General features: G+C 47.6%; 1 long non-coding RNA gene across 4 annotated transcripts in view; it reads right to left on the minus strand.

Moving 5' to 3' along the window:
• The window catches only part of LOC124100943 (uncharacterized), a 353,895-nt gene that overhangs the window by 195,652 nt on the left and 130,992 nt on the right, over positions 1–27,251 (minus strand). For all 4 annotated transcript variants that reach the window (XR_009227998.1, XR_009227999.1, XR_009228000.1 and 1 more), the window contains 2 exons: positions 18,966–19,093; positions 16,424–18,413 (listed from right to left, as the gene is read on the minus strand). This is a non-coding gene — a long non-coding RNA (uncharacterized LOC124100943). The remainder of the gene's footprint in view (positions 1–16,423; positions 18,414–18,965; positions 19,094–27,251) is intronic.

Genomic DNA, 27,251 nt, shown 5'->3' on the forward strand with positions numbered 1-27,251 from the left:
CCAGGTGATTGTATGGTCTTTTAACTAGTTCCCAGCTGGACTTACAGTTCATTCATTTCTCAATATTTGGCAATGGGTAAGAAACGGAGGTCTATCCAAGCAGGAGGCAACCACAGATGACCCATTCCAAGCCTCACCTTCACCAAACTGCAATCCCTACACAGTTCCTCAGAAGAGGGTCCGTTTGAGAACACGAGCAACACTGTGTCTTAAAGCAACACAGGAGGGAAACAGCTGTGTGCAAAATTCCTGCTCATCTCATCGAATCCTCCCCATGACTCCATGGCCTAGACCTCTGTTCATTCCCACTTAGAGAGAGGAAACTGAGGTTAATGAGGCCAGGTCATTTGCCCCAGTCATAGCCAGGAATTACTGGAACTGAAGAAAACACTCAGACTGATGCCTGTTTGACCCCAAATGCAAGCTCCGCGACACCCACGGTGCAGGGCAGAGGAAAGCAGGGACATCAACCAGGTGCTCCTGGGAGCAGTATCTAAGAATGCTGAGAAGGTGACTTTAAAACAGCCCCAGTGTACAAGTTGTGATCAGACTGTTAAAGCCTTTCTAAAGGCAGAAGAACAAACGGGCTTCCACGGTAACAGGAGGAATTTCATTATTCAATGGGTCGTGGTTGGGGTTGTGAGTCCCCCCCACCCAGGAGACCGAAGTAGGAGGAGGAGCACAGAGGGGCTGCGCTGTGTCTCCACGCAGCCTGCCCGAGGCAAGGAGCAACCGGGTGATCTCAGGGCTCCCCAGCACGCAGTCCCCGAGGGAACACTGGAAAGCCTTTGAGTTCCTGGAAGAAGGTCCTGGAAACAGGAGGAGAGTGTCATAAATATGCATGTGCGCCTCCTCTGCTGTTCCCATTAGAGTCCTGCCGGGTGAGGCACATGTCTGACACTCTCAAAATTTAAGGGGCAATCTCCCCTTTGATAGCGGTCCATTCTGCAGCGAGCTAACTCTCAGACTACCTCCAACCGCGGGCAAGCACACCTTCCCACGCAGGCCATGGGTGGGTCTGCCTTCAAGTGAGCATTTCACTGAGCGGGAAGAGGCCAGCTTTTCACCTCCATGTCTTTCTAGCTGGTTCTCCGCGGGATGCCTCAGAGGCTGAGTCTGTCGAGATACATAAACAGCAAAACCCAGTGTGCTTTCTGGGGCAGATTCACTATGAAGGGTGACACCCAAGCCATCTCCTTTCAGGGTTTGTCTGAAAGGAAAACAGAAATCATGGCCACTGGGCGGCAGGAGGCATCTAAACATGGCAGGACTCTTGACGACACATCTGTGCTCAGATCTGCGATTTCCTATAGCAGATGTATGTATGGCCTCTGTCTTACGCTCACTCTGCCAGGGCTACATGCCTTCATGGTCCCATTCAGTCTCCACTCCTCTTGTGGTTTTAAAGAGACTCCATCGAGGTCCACCTCCCTCCGTTAGGCTCTTGCTCTCTTAAGGTCTTGTCATGCTCTTTCGGATCTGCCTTCACCACTGGGTTTTCCACGGCAGGATCCTCAGCAGAATGCGAAAGGCTCTGTAAGCTGAGTGCATTCTGTGGCTTCAGGGATGACTTCATTGTAGGGAATATCCAGGGATTTTTTGGTCTAAAAATGTTATTTCATAGACAGTAATCATATTAACATCTGGATGGATTCAGACTGGTGTTTGCTAATCTTTGTACAAAATGGAACTGGCCCCAAAGCATTGATGGCTATTGGGAGGCGGGGCGGGGTTGGCGTATTTCTATGAATATCAAAATGTGGAAGTTCTATCTTCTAAACATACAGCTAACCTAATTCCCAAGATCAATGCCTTCCTGGTACTCATGGGCCTTTTACCAACGACTGTAGCCCTTTTTAGTTCACATTCAATGTATTGATGAATGCTATAGGAGGCTTTTGATCTATTGGGATTTTTGTATTAAAAGGAATGAGAATGTATACACACATGGCCACCGAAATCTTCCTTGGTCCGATCAATTCGGTTATTTCAGTTTTTCTCTGCTCCATGAGGTCCAGGACAGAACCATGGGGAACTCCTAATGATACCGTGATACACACTCACCACAAAAACAGACAGAAGGTCAGGACATCCAATCTACTAGACAGTCATTCCTCTGCAGTAAGTCCTGTGCCTTCCTCCCCAAGAAGAAAACTCACACTCACACAGTGCTACACCATCAGGAGGCTGTTTTCTAAGTCCCTGAGTTAAACAGGTGAAAAGAGTCTCCCAGAAATTCACCCTAAACCGCTACCCAAGCCAAACCTAAACCCACAGTTCTTCTTCCTGGAGTCCCTGGTGTCCTGCTGCTGGTGGACATCAAGACTCCCAAAGTGGACATCATCTGCTCTAGGGTAGCACAGCAGGTATGCGGTGGCCGGCTCTAAGCAGCAGAGGAGAACAGAGACAGAAATAAGACATGAGTTTGCATGTCTTATTTTATAAGTTTTCTAGTCCTCTTGCAGTTGGACTATAAAATGGACCAAAAAGACACACAAAGCCTCTTAAAGCCAGAGGAAAGCCTGTGGAGGTAGAGAGCATGACTTTCCCCTGGACGATTAGGTTACATACCTAAAGAGACTACGTCAGTCAGGAGGAGTCTTTCTGGGACACCGTGGAAACAGGGAGAAAGGGCAGCTTCTAGTCCTGCCCGAGTGAGAGGGCAGCCTGGCCCAGGGACACAGGCAGCCCCAGGGCACATCACCTTCTCAGTGGAAGATGCAGGAGTTGATTCTCAGAGCCTGATGCCAGATGCACTCAAAATCTTCACCAGGGCCCCAGGTGGAAGTTCATGGTCATCCATAACCTTGTTATAAAGTGGCTTCCCAGCTCACACACACACATTTAAAAGCAATAAATTGGCACTTGGGTGTACACAGCAGTCTTTTTGGATTTGGATAATGTTGGTCATCCCCATGAGTCAGGTCCAGTGAAAAGTGTCTTCTCTCATCATTAATCTTCCCATTTTTTTAACATGATGGCAAGTATTATGTACAAAAGTGGGTAAACACTTAGAAGGCCCTTCAGTTACGATGTATGAAACAGCGTGAGAGCAATACAAGCCCAACAAGGAGACTACAAATAAGGGGCCAGGGTTAGAGCACCAGACTAGCATGTGCAAGGCTCCGGTTCACTCCCAGCATCACACACGCCTACAAGCACACAGAATGCAAACAGACTTACTCCACTTGGGGAAGAAACGTTAATGAAATATTTTGTTGACTGGTGTGTAGACAGCTTGAGGGCCGAAGTGGGGGTTTTGTATTTTATATATCTGTGCTTTATGTTTGTTTTCTACAATGCCTGACCCAGTTCTAGGCATATGAGTATGCAAATATTTGTTAGTTTATCAAGTGAAGGAGCAACCGCAGTTGAACAACACAGTGAAGCCCCTTTGTGACACAAACTAAGCTGAATGCCAAAGGGCAAAGCCTCCAACACCAATGTGCCCAAGAGGGGACTCCCAAACATGCCCTGGGCCACCAGCTCACTTCTTCCCTCCACACTGTCTGTGGATCCCCAGGGAAGGGTGTGAAAGCCAGGGAATCCTTGGGACTTCCAGGGTCTGCCCATGAGCTCAAGGCTCACTCGACTCCTGAGGTCACCTCTAGTAAGGCGCTGACTCCGTGCCTAGCTGTCACTGCAAGCAGCAGCCAGAGTGGTGACAAAGCATCGTCAGCGCTCTCCCCCTGCTCGCTGGGCAAGCAAAGACTTTTCATTTCATACATCATTTACAGCTTGCTGCTGTGATTCTACCAAACCAGTGGGCTTTATCAAGTTAATGAGCAAGAAAAACATATTTGGTGAGTGTGTTAATTTTTTGAAAGTTTTGCAGAACCCAGGACATTAGAAAACATACACAGGGCAGCTGCACCCACCAGGGAGTCTCCCTCCCCAGATTCATTCCACCCAGCCACAGGATCTCCTGGCTATTTACATGTAAGTCAGCACATGCATCTTAACAGAAATTGAACAGGAAATATGTCACTTATTTCGTATTCTGTATTGTCTATATGGGTGATAATCTGGGACCTCGGGCAAAAGGTACCAGGGACCCAGTTGAGTTTTACAGACCAGTCTTTGCAGGTGGGAACAGTTCGCAGACAATGCAGGTCAAGGGAAAGAAAGCATACTGAACTCAAGTGTCAGGATTTCCAAAATGGATATGAGATCATCTATCTAAAGAAAGATACAGTAACAAAGTTAAAGCCCAGGCATTTGGATGAAATTGCTGTCAGAGGAGCAAATAAGAGACCCCAGTAAGTCTTCATTTATTAAAGGGTCCTTTTAGAGTTCTTATTCTTATCTATCAAACTCTCCTAAACTTCAAGTTGGTTAAATACATCTCAGAATTAATCTGCCCATGAAACCATTGAACCAGAAGAGTCACGTTACATTTTATAGTTTCTGTCTTTGAGTTTCAGCTTAAATTAGACACATGAGATTGATCCCCAGCAAGGCCCTGGAGCTAGCAGAACTCACACCCAGAACTGGATGGGGCTGGTCTTATTTTTCTCAGCCCTTTTCCATGCATAGGAGAAGTGTGGATTTGTGTCTTATTAGACACAGGAAATGTTTGCAGCACTATTAAATTGCAACTAGGTGAACTGAATTGAATTTTAAATTGAAACACCAAATGATAGCTACTGCTTCGGAATATCACCCTCTCTACACAAATTGATAATGGATAGGGGCAACATTTTAATGCGTTATAAAATTCATTTAGGGTCAATTTTTGAACTCCTACCTCTCACAAAGATTGCCACCCATAATCACTCTCTCTCTCTCTCTCTCATGCACGTGCGCGCGCGCGCGCACACACACACACACACACACAAATTCAAAACTCCCAGAGAGCTGAAATAGAGGAAATCAGATTAAATAAATGGCGTAGGAGATAGAATGCTTTTGCTGAGAACTGTTGTGCTACACGGGTTGTTTTCTAGATAAGACAAAATGCAAAACAGTCTATTTCAGAAAAGATACAAAATAAGTATCACTATTTTGGGGAGGAACATAATTATGTTTTGTTGGCGAATATAAACCCAGGAAACATGTTTGCATTCAGATATTTAATGACATTTTTCTGTTCCTCTCACTGTGGTGGTGATAAACCCCCACTTAACAAAGAGCCCAGTTTTCAGTAACTGAGGCCGGCTCACTCCATATGCAAGAGGGGTCCGGGGCCTAGGGATGTTTAGGAATATCAGTCTTTAAGAAATGTCTGAATTTGCAAATGGTTTCTGGAGATGGAAAGAAGCAAGTTGAGAAGAGCAGCCCACGAAATCGAGGCTGGGAGGCAAGTTGGCACAGGTGGTGGTGTGGTCTTCAAGGACTCCCTCAGCACCCCTCACGCTGTACTCTGTGACCTCTCAGCAACCAGGCCACCTCCCTGGGCCGTACCCAGCAAGCAGTTAGGCCAAGAATGCTCTGTACTCAGAACCTAGAAGGAAGCACCAGATGTCCTCCAGGACCACCCTCCGGCACTGAGTTGCCCCCACCTAAGCCGAAGACTTGCCTTTCTCAGCCTGCAATAATAGATTCTGTCATCTGCACTATAAAAGACCTGGCCAGACCATGCCCTGAAAAAAATCTCAGAAGTCCCAGCAGATCTCATGCACAGCTGGGGAGAAATAGTAGAAGACAAGGGGCGGAAAGAGTCAGGCAAGAGAAAGCTGCTTGGGGCCAGCCTGCAGTAGGAAAAGAACATTCTGGAAAGGTGGATGAAATCCTCCCTCCCTCACAGTAGCACAGGTTTTAAAGGCCACCTATCTGACGATTGTGAGGCAGCCAATGACCCTTCCCACCCAGCTACCAGCTAACACTGTGGGGAACACACCCTAGGGTGACCCCATGACCCACAGCCTCACGTAATCCACCTTTAGGTGAAGTGACCTGGGACTCGCATCTAGCCTGTAGAAGATGGCAGAGGTGGTTGGACAGCCCTTCCTGAGACTGTGTCACCTTCTGTAGGACTCCACTTTAGCAGACTGGAGCGAGAGCCTTTTACTGGCTGTGGTAGATACAATAATGGTCCCTAGCCCACAGAAATTCCACACACTAATTCCAGGAACCTGTGATGTTATGTTACATGGCAAAAAAAAAAAAATTCACAGATATAATTAAAGATACATTCACCCCCACATAGAAAGCTTATCCGGGATTATCCAAGAGGACCCAACTGAGTCACATAAATGTCTTAAAAGCAGACAACTTCTGCTGGCTGGACTCAGAGAAACTGCAGAAGAGAAGCAGCCGAGATGCAGACAGGGAGGGTCATGGAGATTCCCGTTTAAGCAGGATTCGACATGCTGGTTCTGAGACATGGGGCCCATGGGCAAGGACCAAAGAAATGCCCAAAGGAAGCTCCCTAGGAGCCAAGGGAAGCCTGTGACTGACAGTCAACAAGGAAACACAGACCCCAGCCCTACACAGCTGCAAGGACCTGCGTCCTGCCAAGAACCTGGGTGAGGAAGAAGTAGCTACATCCCAGAAGTCCAGAAAGGGTCCCATCCTGGCCAACTCCTTGTGGGACTCAGAGCAGCAAAACCAGGTGAGCCATGCTGTGCCCAAACTTCTGACACACAAGTCTGAAATATGTCAGTGGTGTTTTAAACCACTAAACCGTGGTAATTTGTTACAACAGTAATAAGAAACTAGCACACTGGCCTTGGATAAGTAGGCTGCCACGTTGTGAAGGGACGAGAATCAAAGTCACCAAGGAGAAAGGATCTCAGTCCCACAATCACAAGTGACTTAATTCTGCCAACCACCAATGAGCTGGAAAGAGGACCTCTACCTCAGACGGAATTTAGTCTGTCCCAGAGCTTAATCATATCCTTGAAATCCCAGCTCCTGACCCATGGAAACTGTGAGATAGTAAATGTAGGGGATTTTAAGCCACCAAGGTTGTGTCTACCTGTAATGCACAATCTGCTGCTAACATGCCCTCCAGGACTGGGGTTTCTGCTTCCTCCTGACAACCATCATCCCCACACCTAAACCAACATGTACTCCCCAACAGGATGGGGAGCCACGAGGCTGCTGTGTAACATATGAGGGCTTCAGATAAAGATCGAAGGTGATTTAGCACCTGTTACATGCAAATATAAAGTCTCTTTCTTCCACCAGAATTTAAAGTCATGTCCTTCCACGTCTAGAGCACACCCTCTGCCCTTTCAGTGCTGCTCTCCCTGTCAAGGGCAAAAGGATTCTCCAGTGAGAACGCCACACGACAGATAGCTCCCCTTTTTGGCATTTGCCATCAAAGCCTACTTCTGTGTCACGCAGGAATAGCGTTCTGTCACTTTACTTCAATTGTTTTTTCCTTAGGTATTTTATCCAGTTTGAAAACAATACCAGACAGAATCCTTTCTTGTATAAATGAAAAGAACACAAATGAAATTCAAATGTACAAATGAAAGATAAAGACAAGGGGCTGGGGCTGGGCTCAGCGACCGAGCGCTTGCTTAGCATGTGTGAGGCCCTGGGTTTGATTCTCAGCGCCATGTATAAACAAACAAAATAAAGGTCCACTGACAACTAAAAATATATTTTAAAAATAAAAACAAGATGGAATGATGGAGTGCAGGCAAGGCTGGCAGCCCTGCCTCTCTGTGTCCCTCGGTTCTGCCATCCTCTGTGTTTGCTTTATTTTCCAACTGGTTCTTCACTCATGTGGCAAGATGGCAACCAAGAGCCCAGGTTTCTATTCCCCTTTCACCCTAGAAATGAAGACACAAGGTCCCAGCTCGACTCTCACTGATTTATTTGGATCATGTCATTCCTCCTGAACAATCAGAATGGACAGAATTTGCCAATGGATATACCTGAGCAGTTGTGTCCATTGCTAGATCATAAGGTGAGACTGGTCACCCAATCCATGTGGACTGAGAGTCTGGGAGGACTGCGTTCCCTAAAGAAAAGTCCTGGAGCTACCCCAGAAAAGGGGAAACAAACATTTGAAGGAAAAACCAACAGCTCTCCACTTCTGGGAGTTACTTTATTTATCAGATTGGACTCCAACTGGTGTTGGAAAAGTATATATATAAAACCAATTTTCCAAAGGTGGGGGGAAACTGTCATACCAAAAGACAACCATATGTTGTATCTGAACTGGAAAATGGCCTGGAAGGTGGCTTCCATCTGTGATTCTAACTCTCACTGGAGCCTAACTGGAAGGCCTGATGTCTCCCAACAGAGTTTTGAAATTATTTTTGAAAAGAACACTTACTATCTCTTCCTAATGGCACCTCAAGGATCAATGCTTTGCTTGAGCAATGTCTCAATGTCCCCAGACCCACTGCAGCCAACATTCAGCCATGTACTCACTCCACATTCCCTAAAGGTGAGAGGAAGAGCTGCAAGAGGTGCTTGGCTCAGTGCTGAGCCTGCACTTTCTGGGCTCCCAAACTTTGCTTTTCAAAAGAAAATTTCTTCAAACAAAGCAGTTACAAGTCTTTACTCAGTTGAAGTTTAAAAACAAAGATACCTTTGAGTTTTCTAAACACATACTAACAGAAAAGCGTTTTTTCAACTTACAAAAAAAAAAAAAAAAAGAATCCTTTTGGTGTTCACATACAGCCAGGCAGAATTTAGCTAAAACTTTCCCCTGAGTACTATTTTGCAACAGAGAACAGGCACCAAAATTTTTTCACCTAAAAGACTTTAGCCTTTCAAAAAGGAAAGAGACATAATTGGAAGAAATGAATAAAGAAGCTAAATAGGAAAGCCCTGCAAACCATTTAGAGCCTAGTATTAAGATATCTTCAGATGAATTGTTCATATCTTCTCATTAGATGTCATTTTTGGATCTAGATGATAATTTTAGTGGAAATCACTCAAACTTCCTTGAGGTAGAACAGTCACTCAATCTTTAACCCATATCAGAGATATATTGAACTGTTCTCCTATTTTTAGTGCCTTGAATTTTTTTTTTTAGCATAATGGGGAAAGGGGAGTTTAATCTCCCTGTGAGCATACCATATGTGTTATTTTCTAGTACCTATGTATAATTATCACTGTTATTTTAATAATCAATTTCAGTGTAATGACAGGATTTGCTTCCGTTGTATTTGAATCATAATAAAGCTCAATAAAAAGAAAATGAGAAAGAAAGAGAAAATATCATTCGGAGGATTAACAAAACACTCCAACAAAAGGAACCTTTTTAATTTTCATGAGGTGATAAAGTGATAGCCTTTTGAATAGACAATTAGGTTCATAAACCTGATACACCAAGGGTTTAATTCACAAACACACATTGCCACTAATACATTTGCAAAGGAACTGTATGCTTAACAGGATTAGAATACTGCAAATCATTCATTATTAATGGGAATCTACATTGCCTAGGTCCTCATTCCTAGATAGACCAGTATTTAAATCAAATAATTTAGCACAATTTCAGGAGCTTAATTCTGTACACAGATTGCTCATGGGTAGCTCTGTGTTTCCTGGCATGGAACTGAGAGTCTCTAGTAGGGGCTCTGTTAACCTGCCTCAGCCCGTTACAGGGGGGATTTGGATTCTAGAAGCTCAGTGCCTTACTCTATCTACCCATGAAAGGAGGAGGGAACCAACTAGCTATGAGTCCACCTGCCAAGGGGGTCTGCTTCTGCAAGAGGCTGTAAGCCCCTCTGCATTCTATGCTCACTACTCCCACTTTAGCTCTGGTCATTGATTTTGCAGATTCAGCCCATATCTCACCAGGGCTCCAGACAAAACCTCGTCCAGATCAGAGGTGGAATTTACATGGCTATGGTCTCAACAGTGACTCAAGAGCATCATCACTCCACAAGACAGACATGCAAGGCTCCCCCACTCTGCCTTCCAGGGATGGTGCCTTTTGGGGTAGGTACAACCATGAGATGGGAGTTTTGTTTTGTTTTGTTTTGTTTTGAGAGAGAGAGAGAGAGAAAGAGAGAGAGAGAGAGAGAGAGAGAGAGAGAGAGAGAGAGTTTTTTTAATAGTTTTCAGTGGACACAACATCTTTATTTTATTTTTATGTGGTGCTGAGGATCGAACCCAGCGCCACGCACTTGCCAGGCGAGCGTGCTACCACTTGAGCCACATCTCCAGCCCCTGTGTGATGGGATTTGGGGGACGGCAACCATGGGAGGTGATTCATCCTCATCCCTGAGCCTGTAATTGTGCCAAGCACAGAGTGATCAGCGGTTCTAATCTGGCTGGGACTAAAGAATTTCCCAGGGCACAGAACTTTAAAAGCAGAAAAGTCCTGGGCAAAACAGACAAGATGGTCACCTTAGCTAGGCAGTATGCTGTCCATGAGGTTGTCCAATATTATTGTACAATAATATATGTCTAATATATATATATATATATATATATATGTCCAATAATATGCTCAACCTCATGAAAGAGATACCCCATTTTAGAAGTCAAAACTGAACCCTAAAGTTAAAGAATTTTCCCTGGTTCATGCTGGAAGAGCTGAGATTTGATCCCAGGTCTCTGCAACTTCTCTGTCCATTACATCCATTCTGCTCAGACAACTGAATGCCCCACCCCCCTGAAGCCCCCTCGCCCGCTCTGGCTGCTGCTGCTGCTGCCATCACCAGCTCATCTGCTTCCGCCACCTGGGAAATCAAAGTTCCCTTGATCTTAGATTAGAGCTTCCGGTTGGTTGGGAATAACCTGATCCTGTGAGCAAGGCCACACTAAAGGCCAATTTGATGAGCGTCTATCCTCCAACACCGGGCCCTGCAGAGGCTGCACAGTGCCTCCTCCTCCTCAGGGAACACGTTCCGAGACTCCCAGTGGAGGCCAGAGTACTGAGCCCTGCAATGCAATGCTTTCTCCATCTTAATTAATTGCTTACCACTTGCTGTGGCCATAACTTTTGCAGTTTGAGGTGCAACAACAAAATTACAAGATTTCTTTTTCCTTTTTCACAATTTCAGGGATGGAAATTTCCTTCTGACCATAGATCTTAGCAACCTCAGCATATGAGGTTTTTTCCTTTTTCTGATTAAGTCAAGGATTTTTCACTTTTTCCAGTTTTTAAAGAAAGCATCTTCGGGTTTCTCTTTTGGCATATCCAAATTGCCAACATCACTATTCTTCAGCTTTGGGGCCATTATTCATAAAATAAGGATTACTTGATTGCAAGCACTTGGCTACTGTGACAATGGATCTGATAACGACGTCCAGGTAGGAACAGCAGGGATGGTGCCAAGATTTCATCACAGGACTCATCGTGCAACCTAAAACTTTTTTTTTTCCTTTTTGTAATGCTGAGGATGGAGCAGGGACTCACACATGGTAGACAAGTATGCTACCACTGAACTATCCCCTCAGCCAAATTTCTGGAATTTTCCACGTAACCTTTTCTCTGCAATTGACCCTGGGAAAACCTGAGAAGCAAAATCATCAGCTCTGTATTGTCAGTTGGAAGAGGGGTGCATATCAAAGTGACCCAGGGGTATTTTCCAAACTAAATGTCCCCACCTGGGCAGCAGATTTTGACGCACCAGGCTCTGTGGTGTGCCTGGCCGTGGGTGGCATTTTCACATAAAGATCTCACATTCCCCTGATGATTCTTGAAGCCTGGATACCCAGCCCAGCGTGTTGCCCCAGGCTAAGTAAAAACTCTGGCTTTATTCCTCAGTTTGGTCAGCCACTGTGCCTCGTAAATGTGACTGGGTGGGCCTGGGCAAGCGTCCTGCAGCAGTCACATAAATGATATTAAAGGCAAAGTTTGGGGAAGAACAAAACTCCCAGCTCAGCCAGGCTTTGAGGTTCACAGCCTGTAATCCCAGTTCACTGTGGCACATGCCTGTAATCTAAGCGGCTCGGGAGGCTGAGGCAGGAGGATCACAAGTTCAAAGCCAGCCTCAGCAAAAGCTAAGCAACTCAGTGAGATCCTATCTCTAAACAAAATACAAAATAGGGCTGGGGACATGGCTCAGTGGTCAAGTGCCTGAGTTCAATCCCCAGTACCACCTGCCCCTCCCCCCCAAAAAACCTCCCAGCTCTACTGTACAACTTAGGCAAACTCCTCAATTTCTCATGATCCCAAATCCTCACTCACAGAACAGGGTTCATCCTAACATCTATCCCAGAACAGCATCAGCGAGTACTGACACTTAGACCAAGTGCTGGTTCCCATACTCTGCACCTCAGCACTCCACTCAGCCTCAACCCAAATCCTAAGCTGTCACACTGTTCTGTTTTAAGGTTCCTCCCGGTGGAGGGCATCCAGGAAGCCTGCCTGTTGTGCCCCAGACTGGGCATGACTGCCCACTTTCTTTTCCCTGTGATCACCAACTGCTTTGGAATTTAACATGTCCTTCATTATCTATCATCCAGACGTCAGTCCAGTGAGAGAGGTGTCACGCGTGTCACTGGTGCCACCAATAGATATAATTAAAAACTCAAAAAATAACATGTTACGCAGTTGATTCTTCTCATGAGAAAAGGAGCATTTGTTTTTCAAAACGATTAATGAAAGTTTTTAAAATAGTAAGAGCCTGAATGCATTCATCGTTCACTGGGAGTAATAATAAGCACTTGCATCCAACCTGTGACACCCAGCGTCCTTCAACCCGGCAGGCTGGAACGGAAGTTTTCTAACCTGTAGAGGGAAACACGGTGGCAGTGTTTGTCCTTCTCTTCCCGTCCCACCTCCTGCCAGGGCTCCACCCACAGCCACCTCCCACCTGGTGACAGCCAGAGCCTCCTGACTGGTTCCCATGCGGGCCTTGGCCAGTCTGGTCTGTCCTGGCTCACCATCCAGACTGGCCCTTCCCCACAGGGGGCCCTTCCCCAAGGGGACCGTCACCACCCACCTTCTAGCCCTCCATACTCACCTCCCTCCCCCTCAGGCAGATGAAACCCAAACCCCCGAGGCCTGCCGGGGCAGTGCGGCCCAGTCCTTCCTGGACGACCCTGTGCCCTGAAACCACGCCTTCCTTTTTGCCAGAAGCTTCTGACTCCCCTTCAAGGTCAGGCCTCAGCCCAAGGCCGCTGCCTCCAGAGGCCAGAGGCGGCCGCTTGGCTGGCAGCCGTGCTGCGAGGAAGGCTCCACACTCGGTGTCCCCTCACAGCATTTGTCACAGCTCTGAGTCACATATTTATTAGTGCGGGGTTATTTGCTGTTGCCGTTGCTTTTTTATGTCTCTTTCTCCCTCACTATAGGCCCCATCTGAGCAGGAACAATCTCTATTTGTTCTCCTGGTTGGCAGAAAGCAGAACAATGCTGGACTCCTAGGAGGTGCTCTATAAATATTTGTGGAATGGTCCAACCTAAATGCCTCTCTTTGTGGCATGATGAAGTAGGAGGGTGTGTAGACTCTAAAATAAACACCATTAGCAGCAGATCCAGCTCCTCACACCAGGAGGGCCGCGGGGCCCAGGGCGCTGGCGCTGCTGGGAAACACCACACCACCGGCCGCCTCCAGGGACACGCCGGTCATCTGAGTCCTGGTTTTCTGATTTTCCACAGCCCGCCACGGATTCCTGATTTAGGATGTTGCCTAACGGCTCTTGATGTTTGCAAAGCTCTTCCTCCAACATGATCTGACTGAGACCAATGAGGGAGGTGTGCAGGCTCCACCACACCCATCTCGCAGACAGGGGCGGGACCAGTTCTCACAGCTCAGGCTGCAGGGCCTGCCTCCCCGCTGCTGGTGGAGGCCCCTTCCCACAAGAGAAAATAGTGTGGCATGTTAAGTATGACTTTGGGACAAAGTCCCACAGGGAACTGATCCTGTCATACCGGATTCTTACTGGATTCAACCAGAGCTACTTCTACAGTCATGTGATTGATTGACTGACTGGTTGATTAGTGATGGGGATTTAACCCAGGGCACTTTACCACTGAGTCATATCCTCAGTCCTTCCTTTTTTGGGGGGCGGGGGGGGGGGGCACGTTCTCACTAAGTTGCTTAGGGCCTCATTACTTTGCTGAAGCTGGCCTTGAACTTGCCATCCTCCTGCCCCAGCCTCCCAAGTTGCTGGGATTCTAGGCATGCACCACCATGGCCAGCTCACATGATTGTTTTTAGGTGTGTCATCAGAAGTACATGCAGGTCTACACAACTCTTGGAACAAAAGAGGAACCTCAGCTGGAGTGCCTCCTGTGCCCACATCATCCAGGCAAGTTGTTATCACTGAAAATCAGACAAACGCTGGACTGCTCTCTTCACCATGTCTGTAATGACTAAGGGAATGTCCTTCTCCCTGTCGAGTGAGCGAGAGCATCCTCAACAGAGGCTCTCTACTCCCGAGGGAAGTTCCTTCTGTGCACCCACAAACTCAACTGTCTCTCCTCCACTTCTCCAGGCAGAAGATTCAAAGAAAAACAAAAACGGGTTAGTTTGCCAGATGCGTGTGTCTGTCAAGCACCTTGTAAGCACACAAAGGGTTTGAGCTGCATTCAAGAACCATAGAGGCGGCCCCACTGAGTGGCCTCAGCCTGGGGCAGGGAGGTGGACGGATCCCCCGCCACGGAGACACCAGGGTCAGCCACCACACCAAGGTTCCCTGTCCACCAGGCTGAGCACGAGAAGGGCCTCCCGGGCTCACTGCAGTCCCCCGACCCCTCTCGGGTCCAGTCCCTCACCCTCGGCTCCATCTGTCACTGAGTTCCTCCTGGATGGCCAGCCAGGCCCCGGGTGGGTCCCCAGCTCTGCCCTCCTCATCAAGTCTTTCCAAACACAATGGTTCCCAAAGAAGCTGTGGCTGAGACAACCGGACACCACGGTGAACTCACACGGCCCGCACAGAACACTGTAAATTGTTGAAGGAAAAAGCACCTGTTGCACACTGTCCAATCTGCTGGCTCCTGCAGTCCTCACTGTCCCCACCTGAGCAGGCAACCCACCTTTCAATGACGTCATATGTCTGCAAGGCTGGGCTTTCCAAATTTGGGACTCATAGATACTATTTTACATACCTAAAACCAAGGAACACAGGAACTCAAACAGATGCCCGTACACCCATGTGCACAGAAGCGTGGTCCACAACAGCCCCGCACTGGGAACAGCCAGGTGGATACGCACATGCCCGGAATATTATGCAGCCCTGGAAAGGATGCGGCACCAACACACGCCAGGCAAGGCTGATGCTGGAAGCATCATCCTCAGAGAAAACTTCAAGCACAGGACAAATGCATCATCGCACTTCCACGCAGTACCTAGAGCAGACACATCCTTAGAGACAGAAAGCAGAACAGGGGTTGCCAGGGGCCGGGGACCAGGGACTGTCAAGTGTCATTTACAGAGGACAGAGTTCTCCTGGGGATGATAGCAACTGCTGGAGATGGACATGGTGATGTCTGCACGACCTGAGAACTGACCATAGAAACGACCACACCCCACTGAATGGCACACTTGAAAATGGTGTACATTCCATGCTTCGGTCCCCTTCCTCCTGTTCACCTGAGACACTCTCCTGTACCTCCCAGCACCCTCCCCACCTACCCTCGGTGCTTTGACTGACGCCCTCCCCATCGCTGGGTGGGAGCTCTCCTCCGTGCTCCCACAGCAACGGGTTCTCCCTGCAGAGTGTACTTGAATGTCCCATGAACTCACTGAAGTGCGCGCCCAGTACTCACGTAGCAGATGCTCAATGAACATCCGTCAAATCAAAAACGAGTGGCTGAGCAAACTGAACATTATCATTGCCATTATTCTGAATAGTTCTCTCCGGTGATGTTTACCATCTAGGTAGATCCCGTCATAAAGCTTTAGTTGTAGACAGAAACGGACCTTCCCTCCTATGGAAGGAAGCCCCTGAGAAGACCTCTGTAAGAAGGAACAGGCACCCACAGGTAGGCTACCTGAGTCAACAGTTAGGGACACACAGAATTAAGGCAGCCTTCCTCTTCCCAGAAAAGCCAGGCCCTAATAAGGGAGTAACAGAGTTAGCAGGGGACCCCGGCTGGTTATAGGAATCCACCCTCAGGTACTTGCCTGACCCTGGGGGTCACTCCTCCTGGGGCCTCGGTTTCCTCACCTGTCTCTTGAAGCTCTTCTGACCCCACCCCAGGTTCTGACGGATCCATCACCGATCATCTGTTCATGACACAGGAACTAATTTCTGAGGGCTGACCATGCCCCAGCCTCCCCCCAGACCTGATGACAGGCCATGTGGCAAATTCAAACATGAACTTGACAGATAAAGATAAGATACGTGCTGAAATGCCCACACTGCAAAACAGACCACGGTAAGTAGCGAGAGAGAAAAATAGGCAAGATGATGGAGGGCTGGTCACCAAGCCAGAGTCCTCCAAATAGGGGACCCACACAGAAGCACAGAATGGGACCTGGTGATCCTGAAAGGTAGGTGCTATGGGGAAGGCTGTGTTTGGGTTTCTACCTGGAGAGGGAAAGTTTTCCGCTGGCAGAGTGACCTCCGTGCCCTCAGCAGCTCCATCAGGAACCGGCTCTTGCCATCTTACCTTCTGCCAGGCTCACGTGGGCTCCTCGTGGCTCTCACAGGTGCAGAGTGCGACACAGCCAAGCTCAGAGGAAGACCAGAGGGTCATCAGTTCAGCCCATGATGGCTCCCTGTGGCTCTCTCTCAGAGGAAAATAAATCTCCCCGAAGACTGGCAGCCAACTCCCGGGAAGCCACAGCACTGGACGGCAGGCCCACTCTGGAGCCAACTGGCTTTCGGGAGGGCACAATGCCAGGTCCGTGTGGGCCTTGCTTGCTGGGCCACTAGCCACTTCTGCACTGCGGGTAGTCAGGTGCACGGCTTCCGCGTTCTCCCCACGCACGGAGAAGCAGGCTGCACACTACAGAATCTGCCAGGCGGCGAGGTCTACGGATGAGCAAGACAGAGGCAAGTTCAAGCCCCACTTGGCCTCTCTACTCCAGTGGCTCTGAAGCTGGCTGCACTGTGAATTGTATCCACTTCCCAGGGGCCTGGGGTCCCAGCACCTGTGATTTCATTGTTTCAGTCTCCTAGAGGAGTCCAAGGCCCTCTGAGGTCCTCAAACCTGAGCAGCCTCAGATCCACCCAAGGCCTTGTGAAGATCAGATTGCTGCCCCCACCACCCAGGTTCTCAATTCACGAGGTCCGGGGCCCAGAATTTGCTCCCAGTGCTGCTGCTGCCCTAGTTGAGAACCATGACTGTGCTGGGCCTGATCTGAATCAAACCACCCGCCCAGAGCCCCCGCCTCCTTGCTCTCCGTGCAATGATGACAACATGGCCGCCCCTCAGTGGCTGCTACTGCGAGGGTGAAGATAAGGTCCACCAGGCGTCTGGCGCAGAGCCCACAAAACTCATGGGGCGCCTGGCACCCTCACAACATGGAAGGACTGCGCTGAGTCATGGCACGATGAGAGCGTCCACACCATCCAGGTGTGACCCTGTGCAGGCCACGTCTCCCCCAACCTAGGATTTCTGCCCCCACATTTTCTGCACCAAGTCCAAGTCTCCGGAGGTTTGCTTTTTTGTTGTTGTTTCTTTGCTTTTTTGATAGAATGATGCTTATCAGAGGAAAAACATCTGTTCCCCTTTCTTTAATCTCTAATTTATCTAATCTCCCTTTGTAAAATAGGTATATTGCCAATGACTGAATTTCTGCCAAGGGAACAAAAATGCTTGTTTCAATTACTTATTCTTCTCATTGACTTCACCCTCTGAGGTACAATCTCACACAACATAAATATAATGAATGGGCTACTTTTTTCTGGCATCTTCATCACTGGCCACTAAGAGAGAGACTTCCAGAAAAGAGAGATGGCATTTTCCGTGTCTCTACCCGAAGCACCAGATGTAATATTTGTCGGAGTAAATTAAATCTTTCGCTTGGGCAGCCCAAGGCACAACCCTGCGGTTGGTGACCATGACGGAAAGCGGCCACCAGAGGGCGCGGCAGAGCAGCATTGCCCGCCCCCTCCAGGGCCGGAGACTCCGGTAGCCCAGGCTGCTGGCCGGGCCTGGGGCGCTCCGGGGGAGCCAGGGGGTTTCTCGCAACCTGTAGGCTCAGAGGTGATGGATTTTCTTTCACGTTTTTGTTGTTATTCATTGTTTAAGTTAGTAAACAAATATGATTTGCTCTCCTGTGTTTATAAAAGTAAGCAAAGGTGACAGCATTTAAAAGGATGGAACCGGATCCAAAAGTAAATGGAATTTGAGAATTGAAGAGCTAAGGGGGCGTTGAGGCCGACTGCAATGACCCCGCATCCACAGACAAAGAAAGGAGGATCGCAGCGCTCACGCTGACCACTGAAGAGCGGGAGCCAGGCCTGACCCAGGCCTGACCCAGGCCAGTGCCTGACTCCCATCCTGGGTTCCCTCAGGGCACACTGTCCAGGCCAGAAGGCTCCCACGCCCGGACATAGCAGCCCAGGTCCCTGTCCGTGTCCTCCAGTCCACTGCATTGAGGGGCTCTGCGGGCCCGTTGAGTAATCTCTGCAGCCAGGTGCTTCTTCCTGAGCTGTGAAAAGAAAGAAAAAGACAATTATTCTATAACCTGTTTGTTCCATGTTTACGCCTTAATTTTTTTATTTCTTATTGTAGTGAAGTATACATAAAATCTACCACTCTAGCCGCTTCGGGGGATGATTCCATGGCGTCAAATCCAGGCCCGTTACCGTGCAACCACCACCTCCATCTCTCTCCCAAACTGTTATCTTCCTAAACCAAACTCCACCAGCAAACTCCGGCTCCCCGTTGCCACCTCGCCAGCTCCTGGCAGCCTCTGCTCCTCTTGGTCTGGTGTGCCTGCGGCAGGAACCTCAGCTAGGAGGAGTCCCAAGGCACTGCCCTTCTGTGCCTGGCATCTGCGTCCACCCTGCTCTCCTCGAGGTGCAGCCGTGGATGCCTACCGTGGGCACTCCATTCCTTTGTGGCTGAGTAATATTCTGGCACTCTCCTTCTTATACTGGATACCCTCTGGGGGTAGACCCTTCTGGAAAGCCACAAGCCAAGGTGGAGAGTGGCTCCGGTCACCTTTCAGTGGAGGATTAAGAGCCCCAGGTTCACCTACCCACATGTGCACCGAGCTGCGGCAGACCTCAGGCTCACATCCAGGTCCTCTGCTCAGTCCTGCGCCCCTGCCAGGCCTCCTCCTGGGATTTTTCCGCAGGCAGGCGGCTGGCTTCCGCCATCAGTCTTCTGCACAGGGACATGGAAAGATGCTCCTTCTCAGGAAGAGCCTCCCACCCACATGGCGAACCCAAGGGCGACCCCAGGCTTCAAACTCAACTAGGAAGAAGCAACTGGCTGCAGAGATCACTCAGTGGCTCCCCCAGAGCCCCTCAATGCAGTGGGTTAACAAAAGTTCAACAATAAATAACGATTCCAGCCCACCCCAGCTGAAGCCTCCAGGACAAGCCACTCAATACTCTGAGGCCCTTTACAAACCCCACTGTGGCCAGGCCTGACTGAGCCACAGGGAAGGACAGAGCCCTCAAGGGCACAGTGGCTGGATGTCCTTATCCAGGTGAAGTTTCCTGGTCCAATAATTGGCAGAATAAAGTCCCCCGTCCATAATGAGCCACATCCTGAGGCAATTCAGGATTACTTTTACACGTGAACTACTTCTCTACCCCTGTTTTACAAACAAAACCCGTGGTAGGTTTTACCGTGTCTCCATGAGGTGACATCATTAGTTATCGGTGTGCTTTGTGCACATTACATCCCTCCATTCCTATTCATGCTCCATGAGGAAATTAAGGTCTGAATATTACATAACTAGCTCAGTGACCAACCCAGCCGGGACTCCAGCTCGGCTCGATGACCTCAGTCAGCTCAGGTTCAACTCTTCCCGCCACCAGCTCCAGCAGGCGGAAGCTGCCCTTGGGGGGGACCACTCCCCCTCCCAGCCAAGGCAGAGGTCACTGGTTCTAATGAGCAGCCCCTGCGCCCCCTCTCTGTGCATCAAGGTAGGGACTTTGAGGAGCACCAAGATGCAGAGGACCCAGTACACACTTGTGTGATATTGGTGACTTGTCCTTACACAGAACTTCTGGGGAGTTTTGAAGAGGGCAAGAAATGGAGGCGTAATCGCAGCATGGCGTTCAGGAGGGAAAGCGTCAAGTGTGTCCACACCAGACCCGAGGTCCACACGTCCGACCTGGCGGATGTGTGCTCCTGTCCCTGCAACTTCAGTCACAAACGGAAGGAGGCTGTCACCAAGAGTCCAGCCCAAAGGTGCATTGGGATCTCGCGGCATGTTTCCTGGAACAGGAGAGCCTGGCTCCACCCGCTCTGCATTCCAAGTACTGACACCTCTTGAACTCAGAGGTGGGCTGGTTTAGGATGAAAATCCGCCCCCGAGGTCCAAGAGCCCTTGGTGGTTTCAGCTGCTCACCGTCCGGGACCGTATTTGTCAATTTTCTGAGAGGAAGATGCTGGAACCTTGTGCTGGGCCTCAGTCTGTGGACGCAGAGTGGGGAAGGGACTCCCTCAGCTCCCACCCACCCCAAGGGGAAGGAGGCACAGGCCCCTGGTGAAGGGGGACACTCTACCAATAGGTGGGAAGGACAGGAGGAATGCTCTTCCTTCTTCTGAATAACCTGAGACAAAAATGGGGAAGAGCTGTCACCTATGAACAATATTTTAATATCTACAGACTCTGGAATCAAGGACATAAAGACACAAAGGTTATTCCCATTAAGAAAGCTACTCTCCAGACAACTTTCAGGTCACATTCCAAAAGAAACGGGAGGGGGGGACTCTGAGGAATTTGTACCCTACTCTAGTCGATATGACACACCACACGGAAGGTTTCAGGGCACCTCAAAATGAACATACTCAAACCAAGCCCATATTAATATCAAGGTTATTTATTTTTACTTCAAAATTTTTCTCCAATCTCATTTTTCCATCTGCAGCCCTGCCCCTTGACCCTGGTGATCATCGTCTCAGCCTGGAATAGGACATGAAACCTGTCCTCACCCCACCTTCTCCTCGGGGACCCACTTCATCCAGTTGCTTTATTTTTCAAAACAGATCTCTTGTGTTGCCACCAGCCCCAGGCACACTCTTCAAGGGCCGCCCGTGGAAAGAACCCTGACCCTGACTATGTCTGCCCCTAACTGCCCACCTCCAGCCCCCACCTTCCCACCCTTCCCTGAGACTCAGCCTGGTGACACTTTGCCCAGTAGAATATGATCAGAGGGGTCCATGCCTGGGGCATCTCAGGGTTTGTTGGTGGCTCATTTGCCTCTGCTGTGAGAAAAACATGACCCAGATTTAGGATGCTGCTTCAGCCAGGTCTTAGGGTGAAGAGGGCCCATGGAGCACACCTGTGACTGGCCCAGAGTCAAGATGTAACATGAGTCAAAAAAACAAAATTTGTAACTGGGAACCACTGAGATTTTTTTTTTTTTTTTTTGCATGCTTGTTACACAGCATTACCTAGTGAATGCAAACTAATACATGGGGCTTCCCATTACTCTTAAAACCTAAAACCCACAGTATGGTTCCAAATCCCTACTTTCATTTCCTTACAGTATCTTTGCATCCTCACAACAGGCCTATGTTCCTTTCCTTATCTCCCCACCTCCACCTCTGTTGTGTTGTTAACGACCACTTTCCTCACCTTGAAAGTTACTTCTTTAAGGAAAGGTTCCCTGACCCTTAGACAACCAACCTCACACCTCCCCTTCATAGACTGTAACAGATTTGTAATTTTATAATTATTTGGTTGTTCAATTGCTATTTCTACCTCACGTAAAGGCTTAAACACAAATACAATTTCTTTGCTTAGTTAACATCCATCCCTCCTCTGGCCACTACACAAACACACTCAAAAGAACGTACTTCCCTGGTTTTCCTAATCATTGAATTCAAGAGCTAGCAAATTGCTGGTTCATAGTAGGTCTGCAATACATTTTTGTGAACAAATAAATGACTCAGAAAGGACCAAACACCATAGCCTAAAAGTATGATATAGATGTAAATACAACAATTATTAAAAACATTTTCTGAGTGGAATACCTGATGAAATGTTTGCATTTCAGACAGTGGCTAGATCATAGTAATCTCAGCGTCACTCTTCTCCACATCCACCCAGCCTGCCTCAGGACAGCAGAGCAATGGTGCCTTCTGTAACTCCAGGCCTCGCAGCGGAGGGGGCAAACCCGCAGCACCAGCACACCTGGCGGGCTCGTTAGCCACTTAGATTGCTGGTCCACACAGAGTTCCTGACTCTGCAGACAAGGTGGACTTCTAACCGATTCCACAGGGTCTCCTGCTCCTAGTCTGCAGACCACCTGTGAGAGCCACGGGCCTTAGATTGGCAAATCACTTTCACTTGGCAGTGGTCAGAAGAGCAGAGAAGCAACTTCTGTGCCCCAAGAGCTCCACACTGGTTACTACACCGAGGTCCAGGTTTGGGGGTCCTCAGTCAACGTCCACCAGGCTCCATAGCCACCTCACTAGCCACTGCCTCTTCAGAAGCCAGGACCTCTTCTTCCCAGACACATCTTCACACATGAGGCATAGACACCCCAGAAAGCACAACCTGTGTTTCCCCTTTTTCTTTTTTTATTCTATTTATTTATTTTTATGTGGTGCTGAGGATCCAATCCAGGCCTCACATGTGCCAAGCAAGCACTGTACCCCTGAGCCGCAACCCCTGCCCTCCCTTTTTTCTTAAGGGTCCACTTTGCTCAGCAGAATTGGGAACAGAGGGGAAATGGAAACCTTACTTCAAAAATGAGGTTTGAGGTTGGGGTGTGGCTCAGTGGTAGCGCACTTGCCTAGCGTGCACAAGGCACTGGGTTCGATTCACAGCACCACATACAAATAAATAAAATAAAGGTCCGTCAACAACTAAAATATATTTTAGATTAAAAAAAATGAGGTTTGAGTATGATGCACCCCAAGGGTGGGCAGGGGGTGGCCCCCAAGCACTAAACTTGGAAGAGTGAGGACCTCCTGCGGCCCCCAGCTCCCTTCCAACACACTGTGGCATGTCCCCGCACCAGATCCAGCTCTGTGCAGCCTCAATAAGGGCACAAAGGAGGCAGGGGCTTCTAACAGGGTCTTGAAGAATTACCATCTCAGCTGGATGTCGGGTCACCAAGATCCCCTTTCTGGGAGTCCTAGGAAGGGAGAGGGATGGTGCCTAAGAGGTTGGGGTTGGCATTGGCAGTGAAGGTGAAAGGAGCAGGTGGTCAGGGGGGCGATGAGAAGATGTGGCTTGGAGGCTGGTCCAGCAAGGAAAGGCTGTTTACGTGCCCGTCCCGGTATGTTAAGTCCTAACCCCAGTGCCTTGGAATGTGACTGTACTGGGAGATGGGTCTTTAAAGAGAAAATCAGTCAAGCTAAGGTCACCTGAGGGATTCTATTCCAACAACTGTTGAACTTCTAGGACACACAGAGGCTGACTGCACACGGCCCCCAGGAGAAATAAGGAGAAGGCGAGACTGGGCGTCCCCAGCTCAGGGGAGAGGCTTCAGGGAAACCACCCTGCCAACTCCTCCATCTCCAACTCTGAGACCTCAGAACGGCAAGAAGTCTCTGTGGAGCCCCCAAATCTATGGAACTTTGTTCTGGCAGCCTGAGCAGACACTGCAGCCAGTACTGAAGTCCTGCAGATGTAAAGCAAGTGGTCGATAGGAGGTGGGGGCAGGGACCCAGGGCGAGACAAGGGGGACAGCCCTGTCCTGTCCTGTAGGTAAAGGACATGGCCTGAGTATAAGCAGAAGGGCACCTCTCAGAGCCACATGTTCTACCGGATCCTCCTGGAGAGAGGTTGGGTAACTGACGCTGGCATCCAAGCCCCAGAGAGCCCCATCTCCTGGGAGGCCTCCACCCTGCCATTCCAGATGGTCAGTGAGCAACAAGGAAGGGGAACCCTGCTGTCGTTGGGGTGATGGATAACACATCAGGCATCAGTCGTGGTGTTATCATAATTATCTGTGGAAACCTCAAACAGAAAAACTTGATTTTATTTTTTTAAAAAAAATTCTTTTCACAAAGACAGCGTGTCAGTGTCAGCTCTAGAACTACAACTTAGAAAAATCTAGGGAATTTTAAACGCAACAGCCTCTTAGTTAAACAAGCCAACACTTAAGCAATAGAAGGCGGGAAGAACTAAAAATAAGTCGCCTCCTTTTAGCACAGAAGGAGCCGGAGGATCTTCTTGCAAGGTCGGCCTCAGCTGCCACCTGCCGCCCTCCGGGCAGCGCTGGGCTCACTGGGTGTCATATGTTGCCACAGTCTGGCTGGGCACAAAATCACGAGCCACCACACAGCTTGTAGATTCAAACAGCAACTCTTTATTCCCGAACTCACACCAGCCAGTCTACAATCACGTTCTGGGGAAATCCACGTTCTCTGCCCAAATCCACGTTCTCTGCCCAAATTCACCTCCACTGGGCTTCTATCTCCAAAATATACTGTCTGAATCCCGTGAGAACTCAAGGGGAACTCAGGCAGCAGGATACGCCCTATTCCCAGCAGGAATAATCTTAAACCTTAAACCTGGAACCTAAACTGGGAACGCCCTAAACACGATTATCTTAAAACCGGGAACACCCTAATCTGCCTTGGTCCTTGAGCAAGGTCACTTACATTCAATGTCACTGCAACATGTCAGCAACATGGGGTACGCTGGCAAGGAAATTGTCATACCTACTTGGCTAATGGCTCCCAGCATCTCCCCCCTTCTGATTAATTAAACAACAAGCAATGTGGCTTAAGGACCGTGCCTGGTAGGTTGTCCAATTCAACATATGGTTCTTACCCGTCATCGGAAAACTGACCTTTAGGCGTCAGCCTCCTGTCTTAGGTTGATACCACTGCAATTGAATCATACCCGTCACTGACTACCGGTCCAGCATACAGCCATACTTGTGGATAGGTCTATGCACCAGTGGGGGGGTGAGGTTCTTTGCCTCACCTCTGTTGGCCCCCAAATTTGGCCTTGGTGCCAGTGGGGGAGTGAGGTTAATGTGGCTTATGGACCGTGCCTGGTAGGTTGTCCAATTCAACATATGGTTCTTACCCGTCATCGGAAAACTGACCTTTAGGTGTCAGCCTCCTGTCTTAGGTTGATACCACTGCAATTGGATCATACCCGTCACTGACTACAGGTCCAGCATATAGCCATTGGCCCCCAAATTTTAGACCATCACTAGCAGAAGGGAGGAGGATACAGAAATGCCACAACACCAAGCCAATTGACGGCTCCTTGGGAAAAATTGCATCACTGGTGACACCATCAGCAAAGATATGCCAGCACTACCACAATTAACATGGGGTGCGCTGGCAAGGAAATAAAAATTGCATCACTGGTTAATCACTGTCGCAGATGTAAGAATGGCCAAGCTGGAGTTCTGGATATCAGCTGTTATGGATTTGAGTCAAATCATCTTCTTTTCGATCTGTAGAAATTGTTTTAGTTAATCTCTCTGGAATCCAAATCGGCTGCTGTTCTCCCTGTGGAAAAACACAAACAGACCCCCAACTCCAGACAATCACTGGGTCAGGACCTTTCCATTGTCCTGTTAGAATATCTTTCCAAAGTACCTTAGGCTTATGTACATTTTTTGGATACATATGCCTTTCCGCAGCACTAAGTCCTGATGAATCCAAATTTAAAAAGTTTAGAGTAAAAAGCGTTATTTTAAGTTTATCTTTGGGGGATATATATCCCCTTCCAATTCCCTCTTTTTGCTTTAATAAGTATATGTCTGTATCTAATAGTTGTCTTAGCTTTTTGCATTTTCTATCTGTGTAATACCTTACTTGACATTTTCAACCATTTTCTATCTTATTTCTATCTTCTAGTTTTTTTTCCTAAGGTTTGTATTTTTACCCTTAGTTGCTTATTTTCCTCCTAGTTTTTTTTTTTCCTATTTTGTGGGTTTAAAATTTTTGTCTTCCTACATTTTTTTATCTTTCTACATCTTCTTTATCTTTTTTCTTTTTAACTTTCTATACTTCTGTCTTTAAAGTTTTTCACTTTAAATTTTTAATCTTCTTTATCTAAATATCTTTTATCTTATTATCTTCCCATTTTTTTAAAGTAATGCCTTTAAGATTAAGCTTCTTTCCTCCATCATGAAGGCATTTTAACCATCTTCAATTTAACCTTTTAATTATCATCTATACTGTACTTTTAAATGTACTTTTTCACCACCTACAACTTCACTTTTAAACGAGGCTTAGATTTTGTTTAAATCACTTCAATGTTAGTTTACATGGCTGCCCTTCAACCAAAGGCTTTTTTTTTTTTAACTCCATTGAGAAGCTTTGTCTCAATCTGCCATGGACAAATACCTTTTTTTTATTTCTTCTTTTCTCAAGCTTTTAAAGTAAGTCTAGTTTCCTCAAAATCTTTTTAAATGGCATTTTACAACTTTTTACTTTACCACACAGAGATTATCTCATCTAAAAACATTTTTTTCCTTTAACCTTTTATATTAAAATATATTCCCACATCTTGAATCTTTTTATATCTCTTTTTTAACTGTTAACCCTTTTTATAAATTTACATTCTGAAACAACTCTTATAAAATTTCTGATTTAGACAAATTACTCCACTTTAATAAGATGAAAGACTTTCATGTTTTTTATGATACTATAATACTATAATTGAAACCCAACTGAAACTTCTTATACTCTTTGTATATAAATTACACATGATAGAATCTTAACTCTTAGTAACCTTGTTTTAGCAAAGACACAGACCAAAGCAATATTAAACCTTTTTTCCATTCACCAATTTATGAAAACACACATGCTTAAATATATTACCTTATGTAACTTAATAAGTAAAGAGTGGTTGATGTTTCAACATTTTAGCTTTGTAAATTAATCAGAACTTTGTAGAAACCAAGATCTTAGACAAGTGTAGCAAACAGAACTAGCCATCTCTTTCTTGTTGAAGAAAAATCCTTCTACAGGATACCATGGTGGTCCCATTGATATACTTAATAACTCGTCTTTAAAAAGCCATGGGCTACATTTTTGTATTCTATCAACATATGCCCTAATTGTTCTTGGTCTCACTGGGGTGCCTCCTTCCTCTAACAATTTCTCTTGCTCGGAGGCGAACAACTTCAAACCTTGAGTCAACCATTTTCCCCAGTTTGCCTGAGAAAGTTCTAGGAACAGGCAACTTGAAATAAAAACAAAATAAGTCAAAACAAGAACACCCATTCTTTCGCTCTTCTTCAGGGGTGAGAAATTTCACTTACCTTTAAGCTTCAGAAGTTCCCCGTACGGGCCACCAAATGCCACAGTCTGGCTGGGCACAAAATCACGAGCCACCACACAGCTTGTAGATTCAAACAGCAACTCTTTATTCCCGAAC

This window comes from Marmota monax, unplaced genomic scaffold (genome assembly GCF_021218885.2).
Source record: "Marmota monax isolate L192 unplaced genomic scaffold, Marmota_monax_Labrador192_F-V1.1 WCK01_AAM20220418_F8-fsc00164, whole genome shotgun sequence".
Lineage (NCBI taxonomy): Eukaryota > Metazoa > Chordata > Mammalia > Rodentia > Sciuridae > Marmota > Marmota monax.